This window comes from Pseudorasbora parva, chromosome 2 (assembly GCF_024679245.1).
Source record: "Pseudorasbora parva isolate DD20220531a chromosome 2, ASM2467924v1, whole genome shotgun sequence".
Lineage (NCBI taxonomy): Eukaryota > Metazoa > Chordata > Actinopteri > Cypriniformes > Gobionidae > Pseudorasbora > Pseudorasbora parva.
In genome coordinates this window covers 11,535,013-11,551,335 of record NC_090173.1, presented here as the reverse complement: position 1 = coordinate 11,551,335, position 16,323 = coordinate 11,535,013, and the positions used below count along the sequence as shown (strand labels likewise).

The following is a 16,323-nucleotide window of genomic DNA, read 5'->3' as shown; positions in this document are numbered from 1 at the left end:
GTCTTAAGCTAATATTTAACCCAACCGCAGGGTTAAAACAACCCAATTGCTGGGTTAGTCCATATTTGACCCAACATTGGGTTAAAACAACCCAGCATTTTTTAGAGTGTACTCTCACTGCAGTGTGAACAAGTGTCAAAGCAGCCATAATGTCATAACATCATCTTCAACACACTCAGATGTGTCTAATATGATATAGCTGCGTCTCCATAGACTGTAAAAAAAATATGGACGTAGCGTCCGTGACGTCACCTACAGGATTCTGATAAGCCGATCTGAAGCTTAAAGTAGAGATGAGATGGGTGTCGCCATCTTGCGAGCGAGTCATCGCGCCAAGGGCGTAGGTTTGGTCTGATAATGTATGGAATAATATATGAATATATTATCCATTAAAAAACAATAGGCCTACCTTTAGTTCACGGATGTGTCTGTCATCACATGCTTTAAGTCAGACAGTCTGAGACACTGAAATGCTTCTCTGCAAAGTGTGCAGTTCATCGTGAGTTACTGGACAAACTCACTGACCCCTTTGTTTCTATTCAGCCCTATATCTGGAAATTCTCTTGCGTTCAAACTGTGGACGCGAGCTCGACGTGTTTTTAAAAAACCGCGCAGGTTTCCAGCGCATGCTCTCGAGACTCCGTCGTTATGGCAGCAAAGCGCCGCTAAAACGCAAACTTGCTGTACGCGTCATTTTGCTTGTAAATAATGGACGATTCCGTATTTCAAGGGACTGGCAACCGTTTCTTTTGTTTCGTCCTGGCCGTCGGAATCGATCCATATAGCAGCACGAAGGAGTTCGCTAAAATATTGGTGGGGACAATTTTGCCATCTTAAAATATTGATTGGGACTAGTACCTAGCGTCCCCCCCTAAACCTACGCCCATGCATCGCGCGTCACTCCCGGATAACAGAAAATGGGCAAAATCGCGGGAATTGGGCGGAGCTGAGGTGACGCAATGACTATAGACGGCGGATAAATGGCTATCCACCTGTCACTAAATGTGGCCACACCCTTAATTATGCAGAACGTTAAGGCTTTATATAACCTAAATGATTGAGTTATAAAAACATTCACCCCCTCACAGTTGTCATGAAGGTCAAAATTAGCCGTATAGACCAAAACCACAGTTTGTCCCAGACTGTGAACATGTTTTTTTTTCTGCTGTAAAGTTGGGCATTTTAACCAAGCGGCAACCTCCCGCGATCTCTCTTGAATCCAATACGGAAGTAATGTAAACTGCAATTCCTCAACTGGCCACTAGGGACAGGCTCCAGAAGGGAGCAGAATCTCATTGAGCCCCATGTTAAAATTCTCAACTTTAAAGCAGAGAAAAACATGTTTACAGCCTGGTACAAATTGTGGTTTTGGCTTATAAGGCTAATTTTAATCTTCATGACAACTGTGAGGGGGGTGAATTTTTTTATAACTCAATCGTTTACGTTATATAAAACCTTAAAGTTCTGCATAATTAAGGGCGTGGTTACAAGTGGATAGCCATTTATATGCCATCTATAGTTATTGCGTCACCTCAGCTCCGCGCACATCCCGCCTTTTTGCCCATTTTCTGTTATGCGGGAGTGACACGCGATGACTCGCTCACAAGATGGCAACGCCCAGCTCGACCATACTTTAAGCTTCAGAACGGCTTATCGGAATCCTATGGGTGACGTCACGGACACTACGTCCATATTCTTTTACAGTCTATGATTTTAACATGAGGCTCAATGAGATTCTGCTCCTTCTGGAGTCTGTCTCTAGTGGCCAGTCGATGAACTACAGTTTAAATCACTTCCGTATCGGCTTCAAGAAAGATCGCGGGAGGTTGCCGCTTGATCTCCTCACACTCATGACCGGAAAAGCAGAAATGGCGCCGGCGACTGTGTCCTGTCATAATAAAAGTCCCACTGCTGCTCTGGAGGCGTGTGTTGTTCATCTCATTATCAATCGCGCCAGCGACCGTGCTCAGCTCCTCAACACTCGCTCCTGCTCTGCTTCACACTACAGTAACGTTAATCTCATCCATGATCATGATTTCTGCACGAGTCCTATCCCGATTCAATCCCACTGGCTGTGAGGTGAAGACCACATGCCCCAAGATGCTGCGCTCAAACCTGCCGTCTTCAAACTACGCCTTTGCTTTGAATAGGCGCCCTCTAGTGGACGGAAAAGTTACATAGTGCACCTTTAAATAAGGTAATGTCTAATTTGCTAATATAAATATACAATTGTTTTGATGATTAACCAACAGGTGATACCATTGCACCTTTAAGATAGAATTAGTTTTTTGGGGGGTGATTTTAAAATTGATTATGAGATTTTATACCATCTCAATAAAAAAATGTAGGTAACAATAAGGTTTCATTAGTTAATGTATTAACTAACATGAACTAACCAGCACTTCATTACTGTATTTCAATCAATCAGTCAACTTTATTTATATAGCGATTGTTTCAAAGCAGCTTTACAATGTTAAACGGGATAATATCGCATCATCTTTATTTGTTCATCTTTACTAATGTTATTTAATAAAAATCCAGCTGGTTTGTTCATGTTAGTTCACATTGCTTTAACTAATGTTAACAAGATTTTAATAATGCATTAGTACATGTTGAAATCAACATGAACAAAAATAAATAAATGCTTTATAAGTGCAGTTCATTATTAGTTATTGTTAACTAATGTAGTTAAAGGGTTACTTCAGCGCTGGGAAGATGAATCTGTATTTAAACTGGGTCATCAATGTAGTAGAAATGTGAAATTATTTTTGAATTTGGTGCCTTCTAGACTGAGAAAAGACAGAAAATGTATTTTTGTCTCATGGGGATGAAAGACTACAATTCCCAGAATGCTTCGCTGCCCTGTGAGGCCATTCTCAAAGCCACCGCTACTGGATTACTGTGACTGAGTTGGAGAAGACACGACAATTAAAAACTGAACGTGTGTGTTCAATATAACGATGGAGTCGCCGCGTGAGTCTCACAGCACTAACGCTGTCGGAGTCAGATAAAGGAGCTGATGAGCTCTCGTGATGAGAGCTGAGGTAAACACACTCACGGCAGTCGTTCACAGCGTGTCTTCAGTCTGGCACGTTTTCAGTTCATGCCTTTAGAAGCTTAACTTTCGTACAGATTTATTTGAGAAGTTAAAACACTTACATTGCTCACCATAGCTCCGTTTAAATGAGTGCCTGCAGCTGCGAGCTGAGCTGTGAGTGTGATCTCCATCCCTCATGCGCGGGTTCAAAACATGCGGAAATGGCTCCCTCTGCTGGCTGTAGTCTTTAGCCTTTGGCCAAACATTCCTCCGATGATGCAAATATCGTCAATTTGCGTCACGGGAGGAATTTTTCCAGAAATAAAATGCATAAATCTCTTGTCTCAGGGGGATATGAGGGGGGAAAGCACAATCATTTGATTATACTCCAGGGTTTCTACTGATACAAAGCCATATGCTAATCGCTTTAACTAATGTTAACTAATGGCCATTATTCTAAAGTGTTAACAAAATGTATATCATAACTTCATCTAAAGCAGAGAAACAAAACAAAAAAAACATAAACGTGATGTATTGTTATTGTGACATACAATTATTTAGTTTTAGATTTTGGTCATATCACCCACCCCTAATTCTTGCTGAATGAAAGTGTTAATTTCTTTTACTGACCCCAAACCTTTAGACAGTAATGAAGACCCGGATGGTTCTATAGTCGTCTATAATCCGCTGTAAAATGAACATGAGAAATGTTTGAGCTCATATTTAGGCTTCTCTGCATATCTTGGCAAATTTGAGCACATTTTTTTGAGACAAATCATCTTTTCTGAAATTGTAGAGGAGACACGTGTGAGATTTCTGGGGGTCTTTTAGCAGGAGAAACATCTGAGAAACAGCTCAAGTCGATTGAGATATTAAATCGATATTGAATCATCTAAATGGATGCGCTGAACATCTGTAACTCCAGAAGTGTCCGCGCTGTCAAATCAAAGACGACACACTCGTGCGGAGTTCACACGCAGCCCAGGAATTCACAGCAATTAACCCTTTAGCGTCACATGTAAATATGAGGGTTGGAGGCCGTTGGTCTTTCACACACACACAAACACACACACTGGGATCCTGCTTCTTTGTTCTGCCGGGCCCCTGGCCTGTTGCCATGGCGATGCTGGCAGCACCTCACTATAATGGCTGGCGTGTGAGCTGTCCATCACTCCATCCCCCCGTAACACACACACACACACACACGTTTCATGGGGACTCTCCATAGATGTAATGGTTTTTATACTGTACACACTCTATCTTCTCTCCCCTTACACTAACTCTACCCCTAAACCTCCCTGTCACACACACACAGGCACACACACACACACACACACACACACACACACTGCCCCATAACCTACCCATCACACACACACACACACACACACTGCCCCTAAACCTACCCATCACACACACACACACACACACACACACACACACACACACACACACATGTTTGTTTTTGTGAATTGTGAGGACTCTCCATAGGCGTAATGGTTTTTATACTGTACAAACCGTATTTTCTATCCCCTTGCACTGCCCCTAAACCCCTAAACCTACCCATCACAGGAAACATTTTTACTTTTTCATAAAAACTCCTCCTGTGTGATTTATAAGCATTTTGAAAAGTGGGGACATGGGTAATGTCCTGATATGTCACCATTTTCTGTAATACCTGTGTCATACCCATGTTATTATACACATTTTTGTCCTGATATGTCACAAAAACAAGCACACACATACTCTCTTACACACACACACATTCTCTCTCTCACACACAAATACTCTCTTGCATACACACACACGCTCACACTCTCACACTCATACTCACACCCTCACACACTCTCTCATACTCTCTCTCTCACACGCACACGCACACGCACACACACACACACACATACACACACACACATACTCTTACTCACACACACACACACTCTCTCTCTCACACACACTCACACACTCTCTCATACTCTCTCTCACACACACACACACACACACACACACACACACACACACACACACACACACACACTACATTTAGTACATCTGGAATTCTGTGACATCTAGTGCTCTCCATTGACTTTGCATTGCGTGAAGCGGTCGCCTCGTCTTTTCTTATTTATAACAAGAAACAGAACACTGTCTAAAAGCTGATATCCATCCCAAAAAACGAGCGTTTAAGGAGACTAAAGTGGACACAGGCAATAAGACGTGATGCTTCAGCTGGAAGAATGGGTCAGTTTTGGGATCCTGACACTCAGTATGTCTACGTGTGCAGTAAACATGGTGTCCAATATCAAATGTCAGTTTTATATGTTATATTTCCTGTCTCTGATGACTTTCCCCTCCAGTGGGCGTAGTTCTCACTGTAATATAGCATGTCTCGCTCTGACTCAAGTGCCTGTATCCACTTTAATGTCTTTAAACGCTCGTTTTTTGGGTCAGCAGCTTATCAACACTTCTGGGTTTTTGGTTCTGGGTTCTTTAGCTTGTTTTCTGTACACCTCGTCAAATATCAGCTTTTAGACATTGTTTGTTTTTTTGTAATAAGTCTGAAATGACAAGGAGGCCGCTTCCCGCGATAGAAAGTCAATGGAGACGGTTGGTTTGTCGTCCAACTCCCCCCCCCCCCCCCCCCCCCCGGTGGGCGTGGCTTTCAGATTATGACGTGTGTCGCTCTGTCTCTATCCTCTGTTGAAGAAAAAGGAATGATTAGTCCAAATTAACAAACTGGTGCGATATGCATTTGTGTGTTTAAACAGGCCACACTGGGACGGGGGACAGAAGGGGCTTCACAGGGACCCCAGGGGGCCATTTTCTCATTAAACGGGATACGCCCTTATTAGAGACAGCAGCTGACGGAGGAACAACCTGTGAGTCTGACCTCACGGCCCACCGGTTCGTTGACTTATCTTCAGCTTTTGAGCATTTCTTCTAGCGGCTAAATATTAATAAAAGTTCTCAAAGGACAACTCCGGTGAAAAATGACCCTAGGGGTATTTAACACCGAGTAGATCGTTCTCTGGGATGCGTTTTCATGAAAATCGAATGTAAAGAGTTTTGTCTCTAAAAACAGATTATCTTATAACGCTTGTCTATGGGGCACAGAGTAAGTTAAATTAAATTGCTAGTTAACACCACTAACAAGGCTCAAAATAGCCTCACACTAACACGGCAGCATAATGAGGGTCCCTACATGCAAACCGAAGCATTGAGAACTTTGTAAGAGTACAAACAGTTTAATAAGAAGATACTTTATAAACACAGGACATTAGGCGTTTACAGACGGCGGCCATCTTGGAAAACAGTCTCGACTAGTCGAGCCACGAGCGCTGTGCTAAGTGAGCTGGTCGATAGGAATTAAGTTTGTGAAATCTAATTACATGGACAATTTTTTATTTTTTTATTTATTTTCTCTGTTGCGTTTAGTGCTTTCTTCCGGAAACAACGGACCGTATGATATTCCAAGTCACAGTTCATCACTTATGCCTGGCTCACACTACAGGAGTTTTAAAATCCTCTCCGATTGTAAAGTCTGGTTGCAGCACACATTTCAGGAGAATCTTTGCAGATTTTCTTCCCTCAAATCTTAAACATGCTCACACTACAAAATTTGAACATCGAGGAGCATCACACACTACAAAATATTATTAAGATTATCGTGCCAGAGGAAGTGCGTCACGTGATCTACGCAGCCGATCGGAAGCGGGAAAACAAAATGGATATGCCGACTGTAGCATGACAACCTGCTGTATCAATAATGATCATTGTTGTGGAAAAAACAAAACTGTAAGAGTAAACCAGTGTGGGTTAGACAATGGTCAGGGAGACGGATGGTCAGTTCTTCAGCGAGAAATGGAGGTGATTTTATTAACCTTATTTGATCCTGTCGTTCTGGCGCTCGTGTGTGTGTGTGTGTGTGTGTGTGTGTGTGTGTGTGTGTGTGTGTGTGTGTGTGTGTGTGTGAGAGAGATGTGTTTTTCCCCTCGGGTCGTATAAAGGTGGAGCATGCGCACTTATTGTACTGGAGTGTCGTGGGTTTTTCAGGCTGGTTATTACGTGTGTGACTGAGAATAAAGTGAAGGAACGTTCAGACGACTGTCATCTATTGTTTTCTTATTTCTGAGTATTTGAGGCGAACCTGCACGAGCGCTAGGTCACACTAGTGTGCCTGAATGTTTACCGTTATAATGTTTACCGCTGCCTAGTTCAGAAGCCATCGTCACCTGTTAGTGTAGATTTGTGCTGTCAAATGAAAAGCTAGAAATGCTGATATTCTCTCTCTCTCTCTCTCTCTCTCTCTCTCTCTCTCTCTCTCTCTCTCTCTCTCTCTCTCTCTCTCTCTCTCTCTCTCTCTCTCTCTCTCTCTCTCTCTCTCTCTCTCAGAGTCAGAGCTACAGCAAACTATGGCAGCTCAACTCGCGGTCGCCATTTCGAAATGTCCGTCTCGTCGTAGACTTGTTTCCTATTGGCTATTGTGACAGTACTGACGTTATTACAGTCGTGCTCATCCCGATAAATATCAAACACATTGGATATGATCGGGGCGAACCCGATTTGCGTGAGAGCAGATCGGGTGGTGCAAGATTTGATCTGTGAACGCCTCACATTACCAGATAATCTGCGCCGAACATCGGAACCAATCGAGTCCTGGAAAATATTTTTTCTCCGAGGCTCGGGAGGGAAAAATCGGGCATAAATCGGCCTAAAACTCCTGAAATGTGAGCCAGGCATAAGCACAGCGTTCGTGGCTCGACTAGTCGAGACTGTTTTCCAAGATGGCCGCCGTCTGTAAATGCCTAATGTACTGTGTTTATAAAGTATCTTCTTATTAAACTGTTTGTACACTTACAAAGTTCTCAATGCTTCGGTTTGCATGTAGGGACCCTCATTATGCTGCCGTGTTAGTGTGAGGCTATTTTGAGCCTTGTTAGTGGTATTAACTAGCGATTTAATTTCACTACTCTGTGCCCCATAGACAAGCGTTATAAGCTAATCTGTTTTTAGAGACAAAACTCTTTACATTTGATTTTCATGAAAATGCATCCCAGAGAACGATCTACTCGGTAACCATCTGTTAATTACCCCTAGGGTCATTTCTCACCGGAGTTGTCCTTTAATGGTTGGTTATTCTTCCGATCAGTGTTTTGGTAGATCAGACGACATGAGAACAGACATAAGACATTGTATTTTGGATGACAATAGAGTAAAATGATTGCATTATAGTGATGAGGACCAGCATGAGAATAATGAAATGTGTTTGTTGATGAATTATGAGAAGGGAAATTACTTAATTGAACACAGTGTCAATCAGTCAATCAATCAAGGCCCTGAAATAGGCTTCATTTTCTTTAATTTCATCATGTTTCTCCAAATTTTGGGGTATAAGATTACATTAGTTCAGTTATGACTTAGACATCTCACTTTGAGAGAGAGTGTGTGTGTATGCGTGAATGCAAGCGTGTGTCTGTGTGTTTGTTTGTGCATGAATGTGTGTGTGTGTGTGTGTGTGTGTGTGAGAGAGAGAGAGAGTGTGAGTAGGTGAGTGTGTTTGTGTGTGAATGCGAGCGTGTTTGTTTGTGAGAGAGTGTGTGTGAGAGTGTGTGTGTGTGTGTGTGAGAGAGAGAGAGAGAGAGAGAATGTGAGTGTGTTTGTGTGAATGCGAGCGTGTTTGTGTGTATCTATGTGTGTATGCGTGCATAAGTGTGTGAGAGAGAGCGTGTTTGTGTGTGTGTGTGTGTGTGTGTGTGTGTGAGAGGGAGTGTTTGTGAGTGTGTGTGTGTGTGTGTGTGTGTGTTTGTGTGTGTGTGTGTGTGTGTGTGAGAGAGAGAGAGTGTGAGTGTGTTTGTGTGTGAATGCGAGTGTGTTTGTGTATGCGTGCATGAGTGTGAGAGAGAGCGTGTGTATGTGTGAGAGAGAGAGTGTTTGTGATTGTGTGTGTGTGTGTGTGTGTGTATGAGAGTGTGTGTGTTTGAGAGTGTTAGAGTGTGTGTGTGTGTGTGTGAGAGAGAGAGAGAGAGAGAGAGAGAGAGAGAGAGTAAGTGAGTGAGTATGTGAGTGTGTTTGCGTGTGAATGCAAGCATGTTTGTGTGTGTGAGAGAGAGTGTGTGAGAGTGTGTGTGTGTGTGTGTATGTCAGAGAGAGAGAGAGTGTGAGTATGTGAGTGTGTTTGTGTGTGAATGCGAGCTTGTTTGTGTGTGTGTGTATGCGTGCATGAGTGTGTGAGAAAGAGAGTGTGTTTGTGTGTGTGTGTGTGTATGAGAGAGAGTGAGAGATAGTGTTTGTGAGTGTGTGTGTGTGTGTGTGTGTGTATGAGAGTGTTTGAGTGTGTGTGTGTGTGTGTGTGTGTGTGTGTGTGTGTGTGTGTGTGTGTGTGTATGAGAGAGTGTGTATTTGTGTGAATGTGTGTGAGTGTGTTTGTGTGTGAATGCGAGTGTGTGTGTGTGTGTGTGTGTGTGTGTGGCTGCTCTCTCCTGGCTTCTGTTCTATTGTACACTGAACAAAATAAATTGGTGTAGAAACTATTTTCTCTCAGAGATTGCTGTTTCATTCCCTAATGCACGGTTGACATCTAGTGTTTGTCAGTGTGTTGCTTATTTCCAGCAACAGATAAAATGAATCTTTCGTGTGTGTGTGTTATATCAGCAGGAGAAGCTACTGAACAGTGCGGGAGACAGAAGTCAAAGCACACGGTGAAAAAGACGCGACCCTTCCAATTATCGGCGAGGTGTGAGGCGGCGCAGGGGTCGTTCTCGGAGCCTCACACTGCCAGGAGGCCTGAGGTGCAGAACCAGCCTTAAACACACACACACACACACACACACACACACACACACACACACACACACACACACACACACACACACACACACACACACACACACACACACACACACACACACACACACACACGTTTGTTTTTGTGAAATGTGGGGACATTCCTTAGGCGTAATGGTTTTTATCCTGTACAAACCGTATTTTCTATCCTCCTACACTACCCCTAAACCTACCCAACACACACACACACACACACACACACACAGAGGGAGAGTTTTTACACCCCTGTGGGGGGTAATAAAGCGAGTTAAAGCATCACACTTCTGTAAACTTAATCTACACGGCTTTAATTACTATTTGGCGCCTCTCTTCTCCCTCTCGTTTTCTCTGCATCTCTCCGTCCGCAGCCGCTTCTCTGCTTGAGTTCTTGCTGACAGTCATGAAAACGAGATTTGCTCGGTTGGGGTTCCTGTTTGACTGATCGGCATGGAGCAAATTAACAACAAGCAACACACACACACACACACACACACACACACACACACACACACACACACACACACACACACACACACACACACACACACACACACTTCCCCCATCTCTGTTTGTATTACCTTTCCTTCTTTCTTCTGAAGTACTGGAGCCAAAAGACTGACACACACACTTCAATATGAGCTCTTCTGTCTCTTAAAGGGATAGTTACACAATAACAACTCATTATCATGTCATTTCAAACCCCGAATGACATGAAGTGCAAAATAACCAAACGCATGGAGACTGCAGCTGTCAAACTCCGTAACTTCTCACGCACTGTATTCCACGTCATTTAAAAATCATCAATAGTGTTAAAGGGATAGTTCACTCAAAAATGAGACTGTGATGTTGATCTGCTGACCCCCAGGGCGTCCCAGATGTAGGTGTGTTTGTTTCTTCAGGAGAACACAAATGAAGATTTTTAACTCCTGCCATTGCTCGTATAATGCATGTCAATGGGGTGTATTTCTATGAGAGTAAAAAACACACAGACATACAAATCCATATTAAACCCTGCGGCTCGTGGCGACACATTGATGTCTTAAGACACGAAACGATCGGTTTCTGCGAGTAACACAACAGTATCTCATATCAGACGAATCTCATCTAGTATCCCCAGCACCATTACTTCCACTGAATAAGTTCAAAATACCGGCTTGAGCATAGATATAATATAGATTCCTCATTAGTGTCTGTGCGGATTGGTCGAATTAAGCATCTATGTACACATATCTATGATCAGTGAGCTACTGACATATGCAGTGTTTGTCTTTTCCTCATCATATGGCCTGTTAAGACTTACACAAGTCAAATGGACTATTTTTATGATGCTATTTTGAGTATTATATATGTACTATTGTAGTTATTATTCATATTTTTCAATTAGCATTTATTCTATATTTTTGGTTTTAGTTGTAGTCATTTTATGATGTGCATATTTGTCATTTGTATATATATTTATATATTTTTTAATAATAATTTATTTGCCATTCAAGTTTTTATTTTATTTCAGCTTTATTTAATTTACCAACAATGATTTTAATAATTTTGTTAGTTTGAGATTATAACCCTTTATAATTTGATTTAACCCTTTAATAACACTGAGTTTAACCCTTTTTTGGCCTTTTTTCCCCTTCTTTTTGGAGCTTTCAATTACCAACACTGATTTTAATAATTTTGTAAGTTTGAGATTATAGCCCTGGTTTGAACTCTTTAATAACCATGATTTTAACCCTTTAATAACCATGATTTTAACCCTTTCATAACCACGATTTGAACCCTTTAATAACCACGATTTGAACCCTTTAATAACCATAATTTTAATCCTTTAATAACCATGATTTTAACCCTTTAATAACCATGATTTGAACCCTTTCATAACCACGATTTGAACCCTTTAATAACCACGATTTGAACCCTTTAATAACCACGATTTGAACCCTTTAATAACCACGATTTGAACCCTTTAATAACCATGATTTGAACCCTTTAATAACCATGATTTGAACCCTTTAATAACCATGATTTTAACCCTTTAAAAAAACATGATTTTGACCCTTTAATAACCATGATTTGAACCCTTTAATAACCATAATTTTAAGCCTTTAATAACCATGATTTTAACCCTTTAATAACCATGATTTGAACCGTTTCATAACCATGATTTGAACCCTTTAATAACCATGATTTGAACCCTTTAATAACCATAATTTTAAGCCTTTAATAACCATGATTTGAACCCTTTAATAACCATAAGTTTAAGCCTTTAATAACCATGATTTTAACCCTTTAATAACCATGATTTGAACCGTTTCATAACCATGATTTGAACCCTTTAATAACCATGATTTGAACCCTTTAATAACCATGATTTTAACCCTTTAATAACCATGATTTGAACCCTTTAATAACCATGATTTGAACCCTTTAATAACCATGATTTGAACCCTTTAATAACCATGATTTGAACCCTTTAATAACCATGATTTTAACCCTTTAATAACCATGATTTTGACCTTTTAATAACCATGATTTAACCCTTTAATAACCATAATTTTAATCCTTTAATAACCATGATTTTAACCCTTTAATAACCATGATTTTGACCTTTTAATAACCATGATTTAACCTTTTAATAACCATAATTTTAATCCTTTAATAACCATGATTTTAACCCTTTAATAACCATGATTTTGACCTTTTAATAACCATGATTTAACCTTTTAATAACCATAATTTTAACCCTTTAAAAAACACGATTTTAACCCTTTAATAACCATGATTTTAACGCTTTTTGGTGTGTCCCCCACCCCCCACTTTTTTGGAGCTTTTTATTTTATTTCAGCTTTATTTCGGTTAACAATGACGTTTTAATAGTTTAATGTTAGTTATTGATAATAACTTGATCATAACCTTTTCATAACTCTAATTTTAACCCTTTAATAACCATGATTTAAACCCTTTTTGGTATTTTTTTCATCTTTTTATTTTATTTCAGCTTTATTTCAATTACCAACAATGATTTTAATAATTTAATGTTAGTTAACAATAATAACCCTGATTTTAACCCTTTAATAACCACGATTTTAACCCGTTTTGGTGTTTTTTCTTCTTCTTCTTTTTGTATCTTTTTATTGTATTTCAGCTTTATTTCAGTTATCAACAATGATTTTAATAATTTAATGTTAGTTAACAATAATAACCCTGATTTTAACCCTTTAATAACCACGATTTTAACCCGTTTTGGTGTTTTTTCTTCTTCTTCTTTTTGTATCTTTTTATTGTATTTCAGCTTTATTTCAGTTATCAACAATGATTTTAATAATTTAATGTTAGTTAACAATAATAACCCTGATTTTAACCCTTTAATAACCACGATTTTAACCCGTTTTGGTGTTTTTTCTTCTTCTTCTTCTTGTTTCTTTTTATTGTATTTCAGCTTTATTTGCGTTATCAACAATGATTTTAATAATTTAATGTTAGTTAATGATAATAACCCTGATTTTAACCCTTTAATAGCTATGCTTTTATTCATTTTTATAACCAGTAATTGAACCCTTTCGGTGTATTTTTCTTCTTTTTGGATCTTTTTTTATTTCGGCTTTATTTCAATTACTAACACTGTTTTAATAGCTTGATGTTAGTTAAAGATAATAAGGCTCATCGTAACCCTTTTGAAACCCTGATTTTAACCCTTTTGGTGCTTTTTGTGGAGCTTGACAGCCCCAGTACTCATTTATTGCATGGGAAAAAAAGATTTGGCATTCCATTTAACATCTCCTTTTGTGTTTTTACAGGAAGTCATTCAGGTTCGGGACGACATGAAGGTGAGTAAATTATGTCAGACTTTTGATTTTTTTTTTTTTTGGGAGTGGACTGTCCCTTTAAGTCAGTCAGCAGACGGGACTAACACTTTTTCATGTCCTTTTCTTTCTCTTCGGGGCTCGTTAGCTCCTCAGAATGATTGTAAACATCAACTGTCTTTTCTCTACTATTGTGCAGCATGTAATCCTGTAGATATAACACATACAGGCAGACAGCAGGGCAGACAGACAGGCCGCAGAAGCCTGCAGAGAGACACTGAGGTCTACCTGCTGGTGCTCCAGAGGGGAGATGGAGAGACAGACAGAACTGGAGCCAGTGTAATGAGCTGTGAAATTCAGCTCTACACACACTATAGCAGCACTGGATTTAATGGCACCGCATCTACACTGCCAAAACACAGGCATTATGCTCAAGACCGCTGCTAAGTCAGTTTGGACCCACATGGGTCAATAACAATAGTTTGCGTTTCCATTCAGCTAAATTCATTGTGCTTAATTGGCATAACCAAAACTGTACATTTTTAACGCCAATGCATTTTTGGTGCAGCTGTGTACGATAATTACTTACAGTACAATATTTACAAGAAAAGAGTAAAACACAAATAGTGAACAAGCAATATATTTACAAAGACTAAAGATACGAAATAAAATAAACAAAATAATTTAAAAAATGGGATTTTTATTAAAAATGAAACTTGAAGAGTACATTACAAAGTTTTACAGAGGCTGCGCAGTGTGCTTTTGTTTATTTATGCGAGTGATGATTGACAGCATCTGAAGTGTTGACCGTTCTAAAATGGCGGCTCGTCTACATTCCTTGAGTTTTCGAATTAGGCATCTACGTATACATATCTATTGTTGTTGTTGGTGGTGGTGGTTGCCAGGGTATTTCTATGGGGTTGCCAGGGCGTGATGCTATGTGGTTGCTATGGTGTTCTCTGTGTATCTGTTGTTGTTTTTCAGCTGTGCTCTGTAGCAGGCCGAACTATTGCGTCTGCCAGTTATCAGTAAAGTTATCAGAACAAACTCTCCTCAACAACACACGATTTGAGGAATCATACACACGCTGCAGGATGTTTTAACACAGACACGCACACACACACACACACACAGAGCGTCACAGGTATTAGTGTGTGACTCCAGGCTGCTCTCGCGATGACATCATCATCCAGCGCATCGAATCGATGTGTTTTCTTCTGGCTGCTTCAGGTGTGTGTGTGTGTGTGTGTGTTTAGTGGTGTGAAAAGTGAGAGTGTGTGTGTCAGACATGTCGACTCCGCTGCTGTGATGGATGGTCTGTGTTGTAAGACAGATGACAGTGTGTGTCTGTGGCTGTATGTGTGTGTGTGTGTATTAACTCTGTAACACAGGCCAAACTAACGTTTGTTTACACTGCCACACTGAAGGAGTGATTTAAAAACAGCTTGTGTGTGTGTGTGTGTGTGTGTGTGTGTGTGTGTGTGTGTGTGTGTGTGTGTGTGTGTGTGAGAGAGAGAGAGAGAGAGAGAGAGAGAGAGAGAGAGAGAGAGAGAGAGAGAGAGAGAGAGAGAGAGAGAGAGAGAGAGAGATGTGAGTGTGTGTGTGTTGGTGTGTGTACAAGAGAGAGAGTTGTGTGTGTGTAGGTATGCACAGATCAGATTTCTAAACAAGCCTTTGAAATGTAGAAGATCGTTAAAGCCGTAGAGGAGTCCTAAATACAAGCAGTCCTGCAAAACACACACACACGTCGTGTTTCCATGGGGATTCTCCACAGATGTAATGGTTTTTATACTTCACAAACTGTATCTTCTCTTCCCTTTCACTAATTCTACCCCTAAACCTGCGCATCACACACACACACACACACACACACACACACACACACACACACACACACACACACACACACACACACACAACTTTGTTTTATACACACACCAACACACACTCACATCTCTCTCTCTCTCTCTCTCTCTCTCTCTCTCTCTCTCTCTCACACACACACACACACACACACACACCGCATTTCAGAAGCTCAAAAAAAAAAACCCACAACCACGGGTTGTTCCAAACCCTAATGCGCCTACACATGGAGCATCCTGACTGTCAAACGGGGTTATTGTTGTTAGCTAAAACTACAGTAAAGTGTAACTTATTCCTGTGATCAAGCTGTATTTATCATCATTCCTCCAGTCTTCAGTGTCACATGATCCTTCAGAAATCATTCTGATATGAGGATTTGATTATCAAGAAACATTTATGATTATTATCAGTGTTGAAAATTCATATATTTTCCAGGATTCTTTGATGAATAGAAAGCTCAAATGAGCAGTGATTGTTTGTGTTTACTGTATTCACACAGACTATATGACAGAGTTTGGGACGGCCCATGAGGCAGACAGTGACACAGAGAGGAAGATAAACAGTGTGTGTGTGTCTGCATACCAGGCCTGTGTGAGTGTTGGCGTGTCTCTGCTGTGTTTACACCCGTGTATTCCGGGTCAATTGCGGCTCCGATGCTATAAATTTCCCACTGTAGTTCTGGGTGTCTCTGCACACGGAGCGACTGTGAAGCTCAGTGTGTGTGTGTGTCGCTGGGACGCTTCATGGAATGGATCAACTTAAGTCGCTGATGTTTCTCCTGAGATCTCTTGAGTCTCGGCT

General features: G+C 40.6%; 1 protein-coding gene across 3 annotated transcripts in view; it reads left to right on the top strand.

Moving 5' to 3' along the window:
* The window catches only part of LOC137050243 (uncharacterized), a 189,858-nt gene that overhangs the window by 122,052 nt on the left and 51,483 nt on the right, over window positions 1–16,323 (top strand). For all 3 annotated transcript variants that reach the window (XM_067428750.1, XM_067428749.1, XM_067428751.1), the window contains 2 exons: window positions 9,689–9,825; window positions 13,654–13,683. The gene's annotated coding sequence lies outside the window, so the exon portion shown is untranslated. The remainder of the gene's footprint in view (window positions 1–9,688; window positions 9,826–13,653; window positions 13,684–16,323) is intronic.